The 17262-nt window shown below is 43.1% G+C and overlaps 1 long non-coding RNA gene across 1 annotated transcript in view; it reads right to left on the bottom strand.

Moving 5' to 3' along the window:
• The window catches only part of LOC122542648, an 89735-nt gene extending 82979 nt beyond the window's left edge, over window positions 1–6756 (bottom strand). Inside the window, exon 1 of the long non-coding RNA XR_006309842.1 lies at window positions 6673–6756. This is a non-coding gene — a long non-coding RNA (uncharacterized LOC122542648). The remainder of the gene's footprint in view (window positions 1–6672) is intronic.
• Window positions 6757–17262: the final 10506 nt, after the last annotated feature.

Genomic DNA, 17262 nt, shown 5'->3' with positions numbered 1-17262 from the left:
GACTGTGGGAGGAAACCGGAGCACCCGGAGGAAACCCACGCAGACACGGGGAGAACGTGCAAACTCCACACAGTCAGTCGCCTGAGGCGGGAATTGAATCCGGGTCTCAGGCGCTGTGAGGCAACAGTGTTAACCACTGTGCCACCTTGCCGCCCACCTTGCTCTCTCTCCACGCATGCTGCCTGACCCGCTGTCATTTCCATCATTTTTTTTTTGTTTTCTATACAGATTTCAGCATCTGCAGTAACTTGCTCTCACATTTTAATGTCTCATATAGTCATGAAGATAAGTTCAAGACTCTTGGTTTAGACCATTTTACAATTGATTCTGGGAGCAATTGCAAGGCAAGGATTCACTTTGAACCCTCAAGAAATGAAATGAAAATCAATGTGAGCCAAGAATACTCTGCAGGTCGGGCAGCTGATGAAAGTGTGTCAAAGTTCACAGATGACACTAAGATGAGTGGAGAAAGTGAGGTCTGCAGATGCTGGAGATCAAAGTTGAAACTTTATTGCTGGAACAGCACAGCAGGTCAGGCAGCATCCAGGGAACAGGAGATTCGACGTTTCGGGCACAGGCCCTTCTTCAGGAATGAGCAGAGAGTGTTCTTCAGAATGTGGCTGAAGAGCTTCTGTGCAGAGGAGATGACCTGGGGTGGGCAGTGAGAGAGGGACTCACTGAAATCTTTGTAGAGAGAGGCAGAGAGCTTCTTCAAGGAAGGCATCCTTGTAAGAGGATTCGCAGTAGGTTGAAATCTTCGAGGAGAAAGTGAGGTCTGCAGATGCTGGAGATCTGCCTCTCTCTACAAAGATTTCAGTGAGTCCCTCTCTCACTGCACACCCCAGGTCATCTCCTCTGCACAGAAGCTCTTCAGCCACATTCTGAAGAACACTCTCTGCTCATTCCTGAAGAAGGGCCTGTGCCCGAAACGTCGAATCTCCTGTTCCCTGGATGCTGCCTGACCTGCTGTGCTGTTCCAGCAATAAAGTTTCAACTAAGATGAGTGGGACAGCAAGGTCTGCAGAGGACACTGAAAGGCTGCAGAGGAACACAGATAGATTAAGTGAGTGGGCAAGAGTCTGGCAGATGGAGCACTATGTTGATAAATGTGAGGTCATTCATTTTGGTAAGAAGAGCAGCAAAATGGATAATTATTTAAATGGTGAAAAATTGCAACATGTTGCTGTGCAGAGGGGCCTGGGTGTCCTTGCGCATGAATCACAAACAAAATTGCTTTTCAGGTGCAGCAGGTAATTAAGAAGGCAAATTGAATATTATCCTTCATTGCGAGAGGGATAGAGTTTAAATATAGAGAGATTATGCTGCAGCTGCGTAGGGTGTTGGTGAGGCCACACCTGGAGTACTGCGTGCAATTTTGGTCTCCTTACTTGAGAAAGAGTGTACTGGCATTGGAGGGGATGTAGAGGGGGTTCACTGGGTGGAGGTTGTTTCCACTGGTGAGTGAAACTAGATCTAGGGGGCATGGCTTCAAAATGAGGTGAGCAGATTTAGGACTGAGTTAAGGAGGAACTTCTTTTACCAAAAGGTTGTGAATCTCTGGAATTCCCTGCCCAGAAGCAGTTGAGGTCACCTCATTGAATGTTTTTAAGGCAAAGGTGGATTTTTGAACAGTAAAGGAATTAAGGATTATGGTGAGTGGGCAGGTAAGTGGAGCTGAGTCCATGGAAAAGATCAACCAGATGGCCAACTCCTGCTCTAATTTCTTATGTTCTTATGTTCTATCAAGAACTGGGCCAACTAAGCTCAGGCAGTTTCGAAAAATCCCAAGAACTCACAAAATCAAATTATCGTATTGGCACAGCCATTGCTGTTTAACATGAGTGAGCTGTGTACTCCTTGCAACAGGAATACTTAGACTGATAGAGATTTGGATACCAAGAAATTCAGGGATATGGGGATAATGTGAGAAAGTGCAGTGGGGGATATCACCCAAGTCGAGAGCAGGCTCAAGGGATCAAATGCGAACCTCCAGCTCCCATTTCTCATGCTCATGCATTTTGATATATTTCTTGACAAATGTATTTTTAATGCAATATTCTTGAATTTGGCAGAGGAAGAGTTGTATCAAGTGGTGCTTTGACATCAGGAGACACCTGGCTGGTTGATTAAATGGGACCAAAATGACTTCATTGTTGTATCGGTTGAAGAATATCTTCGGGCTGAATCTTCACTGGGTGCACTCGATCCACCACCATTTCAAACCAAATGCAAGGATAACCACATCCAAAAGACTTGAGGGGAAGAAAGATTTGCCTGCTGAATTTTGACTTTGGGGGAGAACATCTCATGTCATTGTGGGTACAGGGTTTTGAGTTGGATGATCAGCCATGAGCGAGTTGAATGGTGGAGTAGGCCAACTCCTGCTTCCATTTTCCATATTTCGATGAGGCAAGAACCAGGATTACTTCTGTCCTAACTCCACTCCCAGGATGGAAGCTATCCTGGTTGGGAATTTCATTCACTGGGTTAACATGGGGACCAGTTCCGTGTCTGATGGCAGGCAGTTGGTGAGGTTTCCAAGCTGAATGGTCAATGGCTTCAGGGTAGAGCATGACCACAGTGAAAGGAGAATGACTGGGTAAAGAAAGTTGCCTTTCACCCACTTTATAAATTTATTAAATGCCAGAAGCTTTATGGGGCATTGTTGTGATAAGGGAGCTCTTGATAGACTGGTCTTCAGCTATATCCCTACACAGGAAGGCAGGAAGGGCCTAGCTGGATCATTGATACCCCATGTCAGATGCTGGTGCCAGCCCTCAGGCATTAAACCGAGAGTGCCAACCTATGTGGAGTGGGGAATGGTTGAGGGGGGCCATTGAATTCCCATTTGAATTGAAGGGGAACAGGTGAGAACATTGTTAATCCAGACTGAGGGGAGTTAAAGTGAAGAAAGAGGAAGACAAATTAACCAGCACAAGGGAAAGCAGAGAAAACTGGATGGAGATAATGACCGCCAGGTTGAATTAAGAGCTGAAAAGAAGGGTGTCCATTCTGAGATCTTGCCATAAAATTCCCAGAAAGCTAAAGGATGTACAATCGTGCAAATAATGTATGTTAATAATCAACAAGGCACTGGATGGCAGTGTTGGAATACTTGCCTGGACACACACACATACAAACATACACACACATGCACACACATACAACACACAAATATAGACACACATGCACACACACACATGCACAAGCATATACACACTTTCATGTACATACATAGAAATATACACACACATACAATACACACACAGACACACAACTTAGTGAGTTTGCAGATGATACCGAAACTCGATGTGTAGTGAAGAAGGTTATCCAGAGTACAATGGGACCTGGATCAGGTAGTCTAATGGGCTGAGGAGTTGGGGTTTAATTTAGATATGTGCCAAGTTTTGCATTTTGGTAAGGCAAACCAGGGCAACACTGATAGGACCTTGTGGAGTGTTGCCGAACAAAGGCCTAGGGGTGCAGATGCATAGTTCCTTGAAAGTGTAGTCACAGGTAAACAGGGCAGTGAAGAAGGTGTTTGCCACACTTGACTTTATTGGTCAGTGCATTGAGTATAGGAGTCGAGAGGTCATGTTGCAGCTGTGCAGGACATTGGTTAGGCCACTTTTAGAATATTGCATTCAATTCTAGTCTCCCTACTAAAGGAAGGATGTGGTTAAACTTGAAAGGGATAAAAAATGATTTACAAGGATTTTTCCCGGGTTGGAATGTTTGAGGGAGAGGCTGAATAAGCTGGGGTTATTTCCCCTGGAGTGTCAGAGGCTGAGGGGTGACTTTACAGAGGTTTATAAAATCATGAAAATAATGCATAGGGTGAGTAGCCAGGGTATTTTCCCCAGGATTGGGGAGTCCAAAACAAGAGGGCATAAGCTTAAGGTGAGAGGGGAAAGATTTAAAGGGACCTAAGGGATAACCTTTTCACACAGAGGGTGGTGCGTGTATGGAATGAGCTGCAAAAGGAAGTGATGGTGGCTGGTACAATTACAACATTTAAAAGGCATCTGGATGGTTGTATGATTAGGAAGGGTTTAGAGGGATATGAGACAAGTGCTGGCAAATGGGATTATTTCAGATTGGGATGTTTGGTTGGTGTGGATGAGTTGGACCAGAGGGTCTACTTCCACCCTGTGTGACTCTATGACTCACACGCATATTCTCACACACGCTTACACAGAATCAACATGCAGAGTCTTTTGAACATGGGAAGCCTGTTGTGCTACAGTTACCACATGATTCTGACTGCATAAGACCCTCACTTACTGTCTATCATCGTCTTTACCCACAGAATTCACAGGTTGATAAACAATCTGTTGGGTCACTTTATGAAAACCCGCTCCCACGCCATCAAGTCCTCAAGTAAGATTTGAACCCAGAGCTCCTGATGTGGAGACAGGGACACAAGTATAGCTCTAACACTCAACTGCATCAAAAGACAAGGCTGTTCACTTGGTTGGCACCCCATCTACCACATGAAACATGCATTTCCATTTAACCTGGTTCATTGTGGCATTTTCTGGGTTGTTTTTTATGGAGGTAACAAAAGAGGGCAGAGAGGGTGCACTTTTACATAAGGCATTTTCATAGCACCTTTCACCAACTCAGGACTTTGCAAAGTGCTTCAGAGCCAAAGCTTTACACCTATTCCTATACTGCAATGTAGGAAACAGAACAACAATTTATATACAGCAATATCCTACAAACTGTAATTGTAATAATTACCAGACAAGATGTTGGCTGAGGAATTGATATTGGCCAGGACAGTGGAAGAAAATATACACTTGCAAACTTTACATCCAGTCAGACACATAGGCTCTCTCACACACACATACATACTGCTTCTCTCTCTCTCTCTTACACACACAGCTCTCACATACATTCATATACACAGACACACATTCACACGCATACAAATCCTCTCACACAATCTCACGCACACTTTCTGTCACACACACACAAATTCAGACACACATTCACACACACACATGCTGTCACACAGTCTCACACTCTTATGCTCTCACACACATTCATACACAGACACATGTTCACACATATGCACACATGCACAGATATGTTCTCACACACAAACACAATCACTGTCGCACATGCTCACACACAGATATGTTCTCACGCTCTTACATGTAGACACACACAGACATACATTCACACGCACATGCTCTCACTCACTTTCACACTCACTCACACACTTATGCATCGCTCCCACATATTCTCATGCACACAGTCTCCCTCTCTCTCTCACATGCATGTTCACACACACACATATACCTTCTGACACATGTTCTTGCACACATACACACATGCACAGGCACAGAGACATGCATACATACATGTGAATATTATGGTTTCAGAGATATAGAAACATAGGAATTTAATACAAAAGATGATGTCATTTGATCCATGATACCTATGACAAGAAACAGATCCTGGTTTCTAGCCTTGGAAACAAAATCAGAAATTGCTGGAAAAGCTCAGCAGGTCTGGCAGCATCTGTGGGGAGAAATCAGAGTTCTGAGGAAGGATCACTGGACCTGAAACATTAACTCTGATTTCTCTCCACTGATGCTGCCAGACGTGCTAAGCTTTTCCAGCAATTCCTGTTTTTGCTTCTGGTTTAAAGCACCCGCAGTTCTTTCGGTTTTCATCTGGTTTCCAGCCTTGAAATTTGCAACATTTCTGAATTCAGGTTGGTAACTGCATCATTTGGTAATATCTGTGAATATTTACAAGGTGCTGTCAATTGTGTTAAATAGTGTCTTTTTTTAAAAAATCCAGCTGAGGTTGAGTACCCAGAACATTAATATAATCAGCAATTTAATGATAGTGTGAAAGTTGTTAGACTTACTCTTTGTACAGTGGATTATGTGCATAATTTTTAATGCACCCTGAACATTCTTCTACTGGAAATAACTGAAAGACTTTAAAAGATGTAGAAAACAAGTTTGATTTACCGTGTCATATTTAAACTTCACTGACTTGACTCTTCCATTATGAATTAAAACTCCACTTCCTCAAGCCTGTCGGAAATGTTTGCAAATAGTTAGTTTACTTAGAATAAAGATAAGGTGGAAAGGTTCTGTGCATCCAGGATGCAATCAGAAAGCTGATACATGCACATATTGAAATTAAATGGGAACCACATTGTTCAAAAGTTTTAACTCACTCTCAATGGTCACATCTTGGGACTTTATATTACAAAAATAGAAGTGGAGAAAGCCATTCAGCTACCCCAATGCATCGATCTCACCATCTGTTGCAGGTTTCATAGAATCATAGAGTCCCTAGTGTGGAAACAGGCCCTTCGGCCCAACAAGTCTGAGTCTCAGCACAGAAAGAAGCCAGTAGTCCCAATGTTTATGGTTCACATGAATCTCCTCTGACTTTGCATTATCTCATTCCATCAGAATAATGTTGTTTATCTTTCTGCCTTGTGTGTGCATCAAGCTTCCTTCTACATGCTGCTGTGCTATTGGCCTGAACTGTTCTTCAGAGTAACAAGCTACACATTTCCTGAGTGAAGCTGTTTCTCTAGAAGTTACTAATGGATTCATGATATTGGTGGTCTCTAGATCTGGACACCCCCCTTTGGTTTTATTTCTTGGACAATTCCACAGAAGTCTGTCTCACACTCACCTGGAAGTAGACTGTCAGGTGTCGACCTCAAATGAACCATTTTGCAGCTTGTCGCCTCACCCGATCCATGGTGTTCATCACAAGCTGGACAATAGTGCTATTTTTGCAGTCGAGTATCTGGTCTTTATTGCTGAGTAACCAAGACAAAGGATGTGACTGTCTTCCTTAAGCTCATGAATATACTTCCTAAAGTGGTAAAGTACAAGCTGAGGTCAATGCATATACCGAGCTTTCCAAAGAACTTTCTAACCCGTCTCAATTCCCACATTCTTTCTTCACAATCCGAAAAATTTGAGTTAAGAATCACACAACACCAGGCTACTGTCCAATAGGTTTATTTGGAAGCACTAGCTTTCTGAGCGCTGCTCCTTCATCAGGTGGTTGTGGAGAATAACATTGTAGGACACAGAATTTATAGCAAAAGTTTACAGTGTGATGTAACTGAAATTATACATTGAAAAAGACCTGGATTGTTTGTTAAGTGTCTCATCTGTTAGAATGACCATGTTGGTTTCTGTTCTTTCATATGTAAATCACAGAACCTTTTCAAAAGTTACATTCTCAAGTGAACTTTAGCAATTGGTGTCATGTTGGCCCAGATAGTGTATTGAAGGTGTGAGCTTCCTTGTGTGAGGCTGTCTGCGCCACAATGGTCAAACTAAAAATTTGAACCTTCAAATAGTCATCTAGTTCCCTTATGAAAGTTACTTTTGTATCTGCTATAATCACCCTTTCAGGATGTGCATCATACCACAATGCACATACAAATTTCAGCTCATCATTTCTCAACTTCCTTTAACATTTAACTTGAATATGTGTCATCTGCTGACCTTCCTCCGAGTGAAGGAAGCAGCTGGAGTGGAGCTTCTGTGAAGATAGCAGGAGTCAGGCAGCAAGGCTGTGCAACCCATTTTATAAGGGACAGTGTGATGATGGCACATTGTTGACCTGTGCCAGTGGGGAGGTGATAGCCCAATGGTACGATTGCTTGTCTGTTAATCCAGAAACCCAGGTAATGCTCTAGGGGCCTAAGTTCAAATCCTGCCATAGCAAGTATTTGAATTCCAAAACACATCTGGAGTCAAATAATGACCATGAAATTATTGTAGAATATTTTGGGAGGAAAGCCCATCTGGTTCAGTAATGTCCTTTTGGGAATGAAACTGCAATCTGTTCCCAGTCGAGCCTATATGTAACTCTTGACACAGTAAAGTGGCTGACCCTTAATAGGCCTCTGGGCAAACAGAGTCAGACAGCACAGAAACAGAACCTTCAGCAAAACCTGTCCATGTTGACCAGGTTTCCTAAACTGAACTATTTACCAGCATTTAGTCATAGCCCTCAAAACCTGTCCAAACATCTAGGATGGCATGATGGCTCAGTGGTTAGCACTGCTGCCTCACAGTGTCAGGGACCCGAGTTTGATTTCCATCTTGGGCGACTGTCTGTGTTTGCACGTTCTCCCTGTGTCTTTGTGGGTTTCCTCCCACAATCCAAAGATGTGCAAGCCAGGTGAATTGGCCATGCTAAACTTCCCATAATGTTAGATGCATTAGTCAGGGGTAAATATGGGGTAGGGGAGTGGGTCTGGGTGGGCTTCACTTCAGAGGGTTGGTGTGGACTTGTTGGACACTGTAGGGAATCCAATCAATTGTACCAGCCTCCCCTACTTTCTCTGGCAGCTCATTCCATATATGCACCACCCTCAATGTCCTTTTTAAATCTTTCCCCGCTCACCTTGAATCTATACCCTCTAGTTTTGGATTCCCCACCTCTGGGGAAAAGACTTTCAGCCCTATCCATGCCGCTCATGAGTTTATAAACCTCGAATAGGTCAGCCCTCAGCCTTCGATGCTCCGGAGAAAAACAAAGTCCCAGCCTATCCAACCTCTTCCTGTAACTCAAACCCTCCAGTCAGGTAACATGTTTGTAAAGTTTTATTGCATCCTTTCCAGCTTAATAACATCCTTCCTAGAGCAGGGTGACTACAACTGTATGCATTACTTAAAATGTGACCTTATCATTGTCTTGTACAGCCACAACATGATGTCCCAACTCTTACACTCAATGCTATGACCGAAGAAGGCGTGTGTGTGAAATGCCTTCTTCACCAACCTTTCTACCTATAATGCCACTTTCAAGGAACTATGTACCGTATCCCTTGGTCTCTCTGTTGACAACACCCCCCAAGGCCTGACCATTACCTGTGTAAGTCCTGCCCTGGTTTGCCTTACCAAAATGCGACACTTCGCATTTATCAAAATTTTAAAAAAGTGCTGGATGTCTTGAAACACATAAAGGTGGATAAATCCCCAGGACCTGATCAGGTGAATCCTAGAATTCTACAGGAAGCTGGGGAAGTGATTGCTGAGTCCCTTGCTGAGATATTTGTATCATTGATAGTCACAGGTGAGGTGCCGGAAGACTGGAGATTGGCTAATGTGGTGTGATTATTTAAGAAAGATGGTAAGGACAAGCCAAGGAACTATAGACCAGTGAGCCTGACGCCGGTGGTGGGCAAGTTGTAGAAGACAGAGGGTGGTGGTGGAGGGTTGTTTTTCAGACTGGAGGCCTGTGACCAGTAGAGTGCCACAAGGATCGGTGCTAGATCCTCTACTTTTTGTCATTTATATAAATGATTTGGATGTGAGCATAAGAGGTATGGTTAGTAAGTTTGCAGATGACACCAAAATTGGAGGTGTAGTGGACAGTGAAGAAGGTGACCTCAGATTACAGTGGGATCTTAATCAGATGGGCCAATGGGCTGAGGAGTGGTAGATGGCGTTTAATTTAGATAAATGCGAGGTGCTGCATTTTGGGAAAGCAAATCTTAGTAGGACTTATACACTTAATGATAAGGTCCTAAGGAGTATTGCTGAACAAAGAGACCTTGAAGTGCATGTTCATAGCTCCTTGAAAGTGGAGTCACAGCTAGATAGGATAATGAAGAAGGCGTTTGGTATGCTTTCCTTCATTGGTCGGAGCATTGAGTACAGGAGTTGGAAGGTCATATTGCAGCTGCACAGGACGTTGGTAGGCCACTTTTGGAATATTGCGTGCAATTCTGGTCTCCTTCCTATTGGTAGGATGTTGTGAAACTTGAAAGGATTCAGAAAAAATTTACAAGGATGTTGCCAGGGTTGAAGGATTTGAGCTATAGGGAGAGGCTGAATAGGCTGGGGCTGTTTTCCTTGGAGTGTCGAAGGCTGAGGTGTGACCTCATAGGGGTTTATAAAATCATGAGGGGCATGGATAGGATAAATAGACAAGGTCTTTTCCATGGGGTGAGGGGAGTCCAGAACTAGTGGGCATAGGTTTAGGGTGAGACGGGAAAGATATAAAAGGGACCCAAGGGGCAACTTTTTCACACAGAGGGTGGTGCATATATGGAATGAGCTGCCCGAGAGAATGGTGGAGGCTGATATAATTACAACATTTAAAAGGCATCTGGATGGGTATATGAATAGGAAGGGTTTAGAGGGATATGGATCAGGTGCTGGCAAATGGGTCTAGATTAGTTCAGGATGTCTGGTTGGCTTGGACGAGTTGGACCTAAAGGTGCTGTGCATCTCTATGACTCTAAACTCCATTTTCCATTCCTCTGCCCATTGGCCCAGTTGCTCAAGATCCATTTTACTATTTGAAATCCTTCTTCACTGTCCACTATACCACCAATCCATAATCTTACTAAAAAGTGCTGGCTATATCCCATGAAAGAATAAAAAGGAAAAATTCTCTGACAGAGATAAACTGGATTAAGGGTAGCACAAATGGTGGTGCTGTTATGTTGGCAATCATTGCCCCTAGTGTGCCCGTCTATGGACCAGGTGGTTGCCCATGGCTAACTGCCTGATGTTTGACGATTTCCTGCTGACAAGGACAGTGAGGCAGTCTATTTTGAAAGGGAGTTATAAGGCAACATTAGCAAAAGTGAAAAATTGTAATCCCTTATGAAGCTTAATGAGTTTTGTCGACCCGTCATGTCATTAATATCTGGGGGATTTACTAAGAAATCCAGAGGAGGTAGCCTGCTTACAGTTACCATTTGATGTGTGTCTTGGGGCATTCAATCACATTTAATACCCAGGTTTACCGCACGTCAATCCAGGGTGTGAAAAATAGTCGGTATATGTGTTGTTGATTAACTACTTGTTAGCGGTTTCTGCTTTTGTTCAAATCTGTGGAATCCTGTTGCTTTATTCCTTTAGCAAGTCCCCGGAGTTCACCCTTTGCTTACTTTCAAAATAAAGGTCGCTAACTAGATCATTGCATAAATTGGTGAGTTGTGTTTGGAGTCACAAGATAAAGTTGTCAGTCTAGTCTGAGATTATAACAGACTTGGTGCTAAGTTTCCAGCCACTGGCAAAATGGCAGACTGGTAAGATGTTGGCATCACTCCCACATCCATTGCAATTTCTTGCACAACTTTCCAAGCTTCCTGCAAAGGCACAGTAAAACACAATCATTTGTCAATATTTTCTCAATTAAAATTCTCCTAATTATAGACACTGCTATTAGATCTCAGTTTACTTGTCACCGATGGGATTTTATTAACATTTAAGATTTCAATGGCTACAATATCCCTTGGTGGCTAGATCTTGTTTGATTGCATTAACATGCTGTTGCTTTCCCTGTGTTATACTAACTGTATTTCCATCCAGAACCCTCCCTCAGGTGTTGTTGCTTCAAAGTACTATCATGCTTGAACTAAAATTTGCTTGCACAGCAAATACTTCTCTTGTGACAGATGATTCATGCTGCACAAAACAGAACACACATTGGGAATACATTTGGTGCCGAATTGAGCAAAGTGGGGTGGAGGGAGTCAAGCTTTCTGTCATCTTTACCATGCAGAATGGGGTGAGCAGTATTATGAACTTACTAGCTCTTAACAGCTACTTAACAGCTGTAGAACACACGAAAACGTATCAACAGCTGTTATACGGGGCATTTATTGACTAGTTCGGGTTATGTAAAAGGATGGATTAGTCCAGTGTAAAATATGGTAATAGGTTTTACTATGCATATTTCCATTCTAAGCAGCTTAATGCCAACAGTTTATTCGCAAACATTCGACATGGGACAATGTAAATTTATGTAACCTTTACGAGACAGAATTGTGGATAATAATGGATGGAAATTTATGTTGTGAAGTGCATAAAGCAAAACAGAAATCCTAAGCAGCGGATGTGGGCACTGTTTATGTTAATTTGCCTTCTTGAACCATTGCATTACATAGAACATAGAAAAGTACAGCACAGAATAGGCCCTTCGGTCCAAGTGTGCCGAAGATTATTCCTAATCTAAAATAAAATAACCTAACAGACAGCAGTAAATTGAGGGGTGCGTATATGTGCATGTCCAGCAGTCGCTCAAATGTCCTTAACAACTCTGTTTCTATCACCACCACTGGCATTCCATGCATTCACAACTCTCTGGTAAAGAACCTACCTCTGACGTCTCCTCTATACCTTCCCCCTAATATCATAAAACTATGACTCCTTGTACCAGTCAATCCTGCCTGGGGAAAAGTCTCTGGTTATTGACTCTATTCATGCCTCTTATGACCTTGTACACCTCAATCAGGTCACCTCTCTTCCTCCTTCTCTCCAGAGAGAAAAGTCCGAGCTTAGTCAACCTCTCTTCATAAGACAAGCCCTCCAGTCCAGGCAGTTTCCTGGTAAACCTTCTTTGCACCCTCTCCAAAGCCTCCGTATCTTTCCTATAGTAGAGCAACCAGAACTGGGCACAATATTCCAAGTGTGGTCTCACCAGGGACTTGTAGAACTGCAGCAAAACCTCCTGGCTCTTAACCTTGATCCCCTGTTAATGAAAGCCAAAAAACCATATGCTTTCTTAACCACCCTATTCACTTGGGTGGCAACTTTGAGGGATCTTTGCAAATGAACACCAAGATCCCTCTGTTCCTCCACACTGCCAAGAATCCTGTCTTTAATCCTATATTCAGCATTCAAGTTCAACCTTCCAAAGTTCATCACTTTGCATTTATCCAGGTTGAACTCTATCTGCCATTTCTCAGCCCAGCTCTGCATCCTATGTCACGCTGCAGCCTGCAGTAGCCCTCTATACTATCGACGACATCTCCAACCTTTGTGTCATCGGCAAATTTACTAACCCACCCCTCAACCTCCTCCTCCAAGTCATTTATAAAATCTACAAAGAGCAGAGGCCCAAGAACAGAGCCCTGTGGGACACCACTCACCACTGACCTCCAGGCAGAATACTTTCCATTCACACCACTCTCTGCTTCTGTCAGCCAACTCATTCTGAATCCAGTCAAATTTCCCTGTATCCCATACCTCCTGACTTTATGAACGAGCCTACTATATGGAACCTTAATAAATGTCTTGCTGAAGTCCATATATACAATATCCGCTGCTCAACCTTCAATAACCTGTCTCATCACCTCCTCAAAGAACTCAAGAAGATTTGTGAGGCATGACAGAAAGTGGGAAACTTATCATAGAGTGAATGTTCTTAGTGATTAAGGAAGGGGCAGATTGCTTGTCTAGTTTAAAATGTGTTTTGATTATCTGAACTTCCAAAATATGTTTGGTTTTTAATTTATTACTTAGGGGGATGTGGGCTTTATTGGCATTTATATCCATTCCTAATTGCCCTTGAATTGCTGTGTATTGCTGTGTTTCTAGGGCAGATTGGGGTGGCTGAGTGGTTAGCACTGTTACCACACAGCACCAGGGTCCTCAGTTGGGTTATTGTGTGGAGATTGCATTTTCCCACGTGTCTATGTGGAGATTGCATGTTCCCCCCTGTGTCTGTGTGTAGATAGCATGTTCCCCCGGTGTCTGTGTAGAGATTGCATGTTTCCCCCCCATGTCTGTGTGGAATTTGTATGTTCCCCCAGTGTCTGTGTGGAGATTGCATGTTCTCCTTGTGTCTGTGTGGACTTACTCCAGGTGCTCTTGTTTCCACCCACAGTGCAAAGATGTGCAGGTTAGGGTGGATTGGCCTTGCTAAGTTACCCATAGTACCCATCGATGTGCAGCTAGGTGGGTTAACCATGGATAAATGCAGAGTTGTGGGGATAGGGGTAGGGGAGGTGACTCTGGGTGGGATGCTCTTCAGCAGGTTGGTGTAGACTCAATGGGCTGCTTCTATACTTTAGGAATTCTGTGTAGGCCATTCCTTTTCAAAAGGACATTGGTGAATTAAATAGGTTTTTACAATAATTGGTAATTATACTATGGTCACCATTACTAAAACTAGCTCTATATTTCAGATTTATACACTTAATTTAAATTCCATGGGATCGAGCCACATGTTTCCTGACATTAACCCAGGCCTTTGGTTTACTAGCCTAGTGATGGCACCAACACCTTCTCCACATTCTTGAACTCCATTTATGTGCAATGAATGACAATAACTGAGAGGAATTCTGAGTCTCTACGGTCAATCCACCAGCTACCAAGTGCTCCATGAAGATATCAGAGACAAAAACTTCACCTGAGATGGTGCAAAATTCGGCCTTTAATTGTAATAAGGATGCTAATTCAGAAGATGTCCAATTTGCTACTTCTTTTTACATTTTTAAATTGACTCTGCAAGAATTGCTGTTTCCTCATTAGTACCTTCAACACAATTAAGAGGATCTTCCATAGAGGAAATCCAACTTCAGCAGCACCTTATAAACACACTACTGCCACCACCTGGATGGACATGGACAACAAATGCATGGGAGCACCATCAGCCACGAGTAGCCTCAATCTGCCCGGGAATTATATCATTGTTCCTTCACGGTCAAGAAGTTAACTTCCCTAGAGTTCCCTTTCCAACATCCCCTTGGATGTTGTGATACCACATGCCAAGCTGCAGTTGACCACCACTTCAGGACATTAGTGAGGCCTCTTCTGGAATACTGTGTCCAGTTCTGGTCGCCCTGTAATTGGAAGGACATTATTAAACTGAAGAGGGTTCCGGAAAGATTTACCAGGATGTGGAGGGTCTGAATATAAAAATAAACTGGAAAGACTGGGATTTCTTTCACCAGAGTGTAAGAGGTTGAGAGGTGACCTTATATAAAATCATGAGGGCAATCGATAAGATGAATAGCAGGTGCTTTTTTCCCAAGGTTGGGGGAGTTCAAAACTAGGGGGTATATTTTTAAGGTTAAAAGAAGTTTTTAAAAGGACCCGATGGGCAATGTTTTTACACAAAGAGTCGTTTGTGTGTGGAATAAACAGCTAGCAAAAGTGGTAGACTCAGATACAGTTATAACATTTAAAAGGCATTTGGTAAATTCATGAGTCGCAAAGGTTTAGAGAGATATGGGCCAAGCACAGGAAGGTGGCACTAGTTTAGTCTGGAAATATTGTTGGCATGGACTGGTTGGACCGAAGGGTCTGTTTCCGTGCTGTCTGACTCTATGACCTAGACTGGGTTGTCTCATTCTTGTCTCTGATAGAAAAGGCAATATCCTCTTAGTGTTCACCCTGTGAACTCCTCTCAAGGTATGGTATGTCTCAACATGATCACCTCTCAGTCTTCAAATTTCCGGTGGATACAAGCCCAACTTGTCCCAAATATTCCTGAGAAGGAAACCCGATCATAGGAATCAGCCCAGAGAACCTTCTCTGATTGCCTCCCAATGCAATTATCTTCCTTCTGAAATATTGAAACTGTATGCAATACCCTAGATGTGGTCTCAACCCCAATCCGCTACACAAAACACCCCTGCTTTCATCAAAGCAAAATACTGCAGATGCTGGAAATTTAAAATAAACACAGAGAAAACTGGAGCAACTCAATAGGTCTGGCAGCATCTGTGGAGAGAGAAAAACACTTAACATTTTGAATCCAGTACGACTTTTCTACAGAACTGGAGTTCTTCAGTTCTGAAGAAGTCATTTCAGATTTGAAATGTTAATTTTATTCCTCTCCACAGATGCTGCCCCTACTTTTGTAGTCTATTTCCCTTGCAATACATAATAACATTCCATTTTCCTTCCTAATTATTACTTGCAAACTAACTTACTGTGACTCATTTACCTTACTACCTGGATCCCTTTGTGCCTCAGTGGTCCACAGCTTGTTTCTGTCTAAGTACCATGTTGCTTTTTAAATCTTCCTGCCAAAATGGGCAAGTTCTCACTTTCCGATGTTATAGTCCATCTGCTAATGTTTTTGCTCACTCTCTCAACCAATCGATACAGCATTGCAGACTTTGTATCTCTTCCTCACCATTTACTCTCCTACCTATCTGCATGTCATCAGCAAATCTGACAATCTTCAAAATCCAACAGATGTTGTGTAAGAGCACCTTGGCTGTCAGAACAGGGATCCAAGCTGTCTGTCTCTACTGTCAAAGTAAGGAGCAAAGCTTTATACTTGCAGGAGGTTATGCAAATGGTTGAGATACATATTTTGTACTAACAGACACATGATTCTATTCCAATGCTTTTCTTTATGGCTTATTCAAGGGTGCTGGCTGGACAGCGACATTTGCAATTGTGTGATCAAAGAGATCTTCATGATAACCTCCTTGCCTTCTTTTTTATGGGTGACCTGGGATAACTGGCTTCCAATCCAGAGGTGGCAGCTAAGTCCCTGTGCCCGATTTGCAAACATATGGGGCAGGAAGAGATTGAAAGGTTGGTAGATGGTATGATTGGAGGTCTGTGCACTTCCTCCAATGCCTTCACTGCACCTCTGAGTGCTCCAGTTAAAATTTTGCAATGTACCTTTCAGAATAAACCCTCCATATTTTGTTTGAAAGGCAGGGGCTTCCATGAATCATAGAGTCCCAATACTTGGTCCATTGAGCCCATACCAACCCTCCAAAGAGCAGACCAACCACCCCAGTAACTCTGCCTTTCCCATGGCCAACTTACACATCTTTGGACTATAGGAGGAAACCGGAGCACCCAGAGGATATCCATGTAGACATTTGGGAGAATGTGCAAACTCCACACAGACAGTCACCCAAGGTTGGAATCGAACCCAGATCCCTGGGGCTGTGAGGCAGTGATGCTAACCACTGAACCACCATACCAGCAATTATAATTAGTCTTGCAGATTCAATTCCCACTATTGTGCAGAGTGCAGCACCTCACAACCCTGTGGAAGACGCTGCCTGCTGAGCACTGAAAGACATCTCTGGATAATCAAGGCACTGCCATCCTTATCCCCTCAGATTATTTTTCAATTTGCTCTTGAAAACCACCCATGCATCTGCCTTCAAGACTGTGTTAAATTATTCTCTGTTTTGTTATGTGAGTCTGGCAACTGATCCATGCTCTCTGTGTTTGATTAGTTAAGTCTGGGTGTGGTCACTGAGAAAAGTTGAAAAAGCTGTCCAAAGAGCTGGAAACCTGAACAGATCATGGAGCAGACATCTTAAAGCATTGTGAATTAAGCCCAGTACGCAGAAACGGACCCTTGGCTGAAACGGACCCTTCAATCCAACTGTAGTAAGCAAAGATGTTACTACAGTTGTTATGGGAGATTTCAACATGCAGGTAGACTGGTAGAATCAGGATGGTATTGGACCTCAAGAAAGAGACTTTGTGGAGTGCCTCAGAGATGGATTCTTAGAACAGCTGGTGCTGGAGC

The sequence above is a fragment of the Chiloscyllium plagiosum genome, chromosome 40, assembly GCF_004010195.1.
Source record: "Chiloscyllium plagiosum isolate BGI_BamShark_2017 chromosome 40, ASM401019v2, whole genome shotgun sequence".
In the NCBI taxonomy this organism is placed as follows: domain Eukaryota; kingdom Metazoa; phylum Chordata; class Chondrichthyes; order Orectolobiformes; family Hemiscylliidae; genus Chiloscyllium; species Chiloscyllium plagiosum.
Note: the sequence above shows the minus strand (reverse complement) of the source record. Positions and strands in the feature narration are given on the sequence as shown.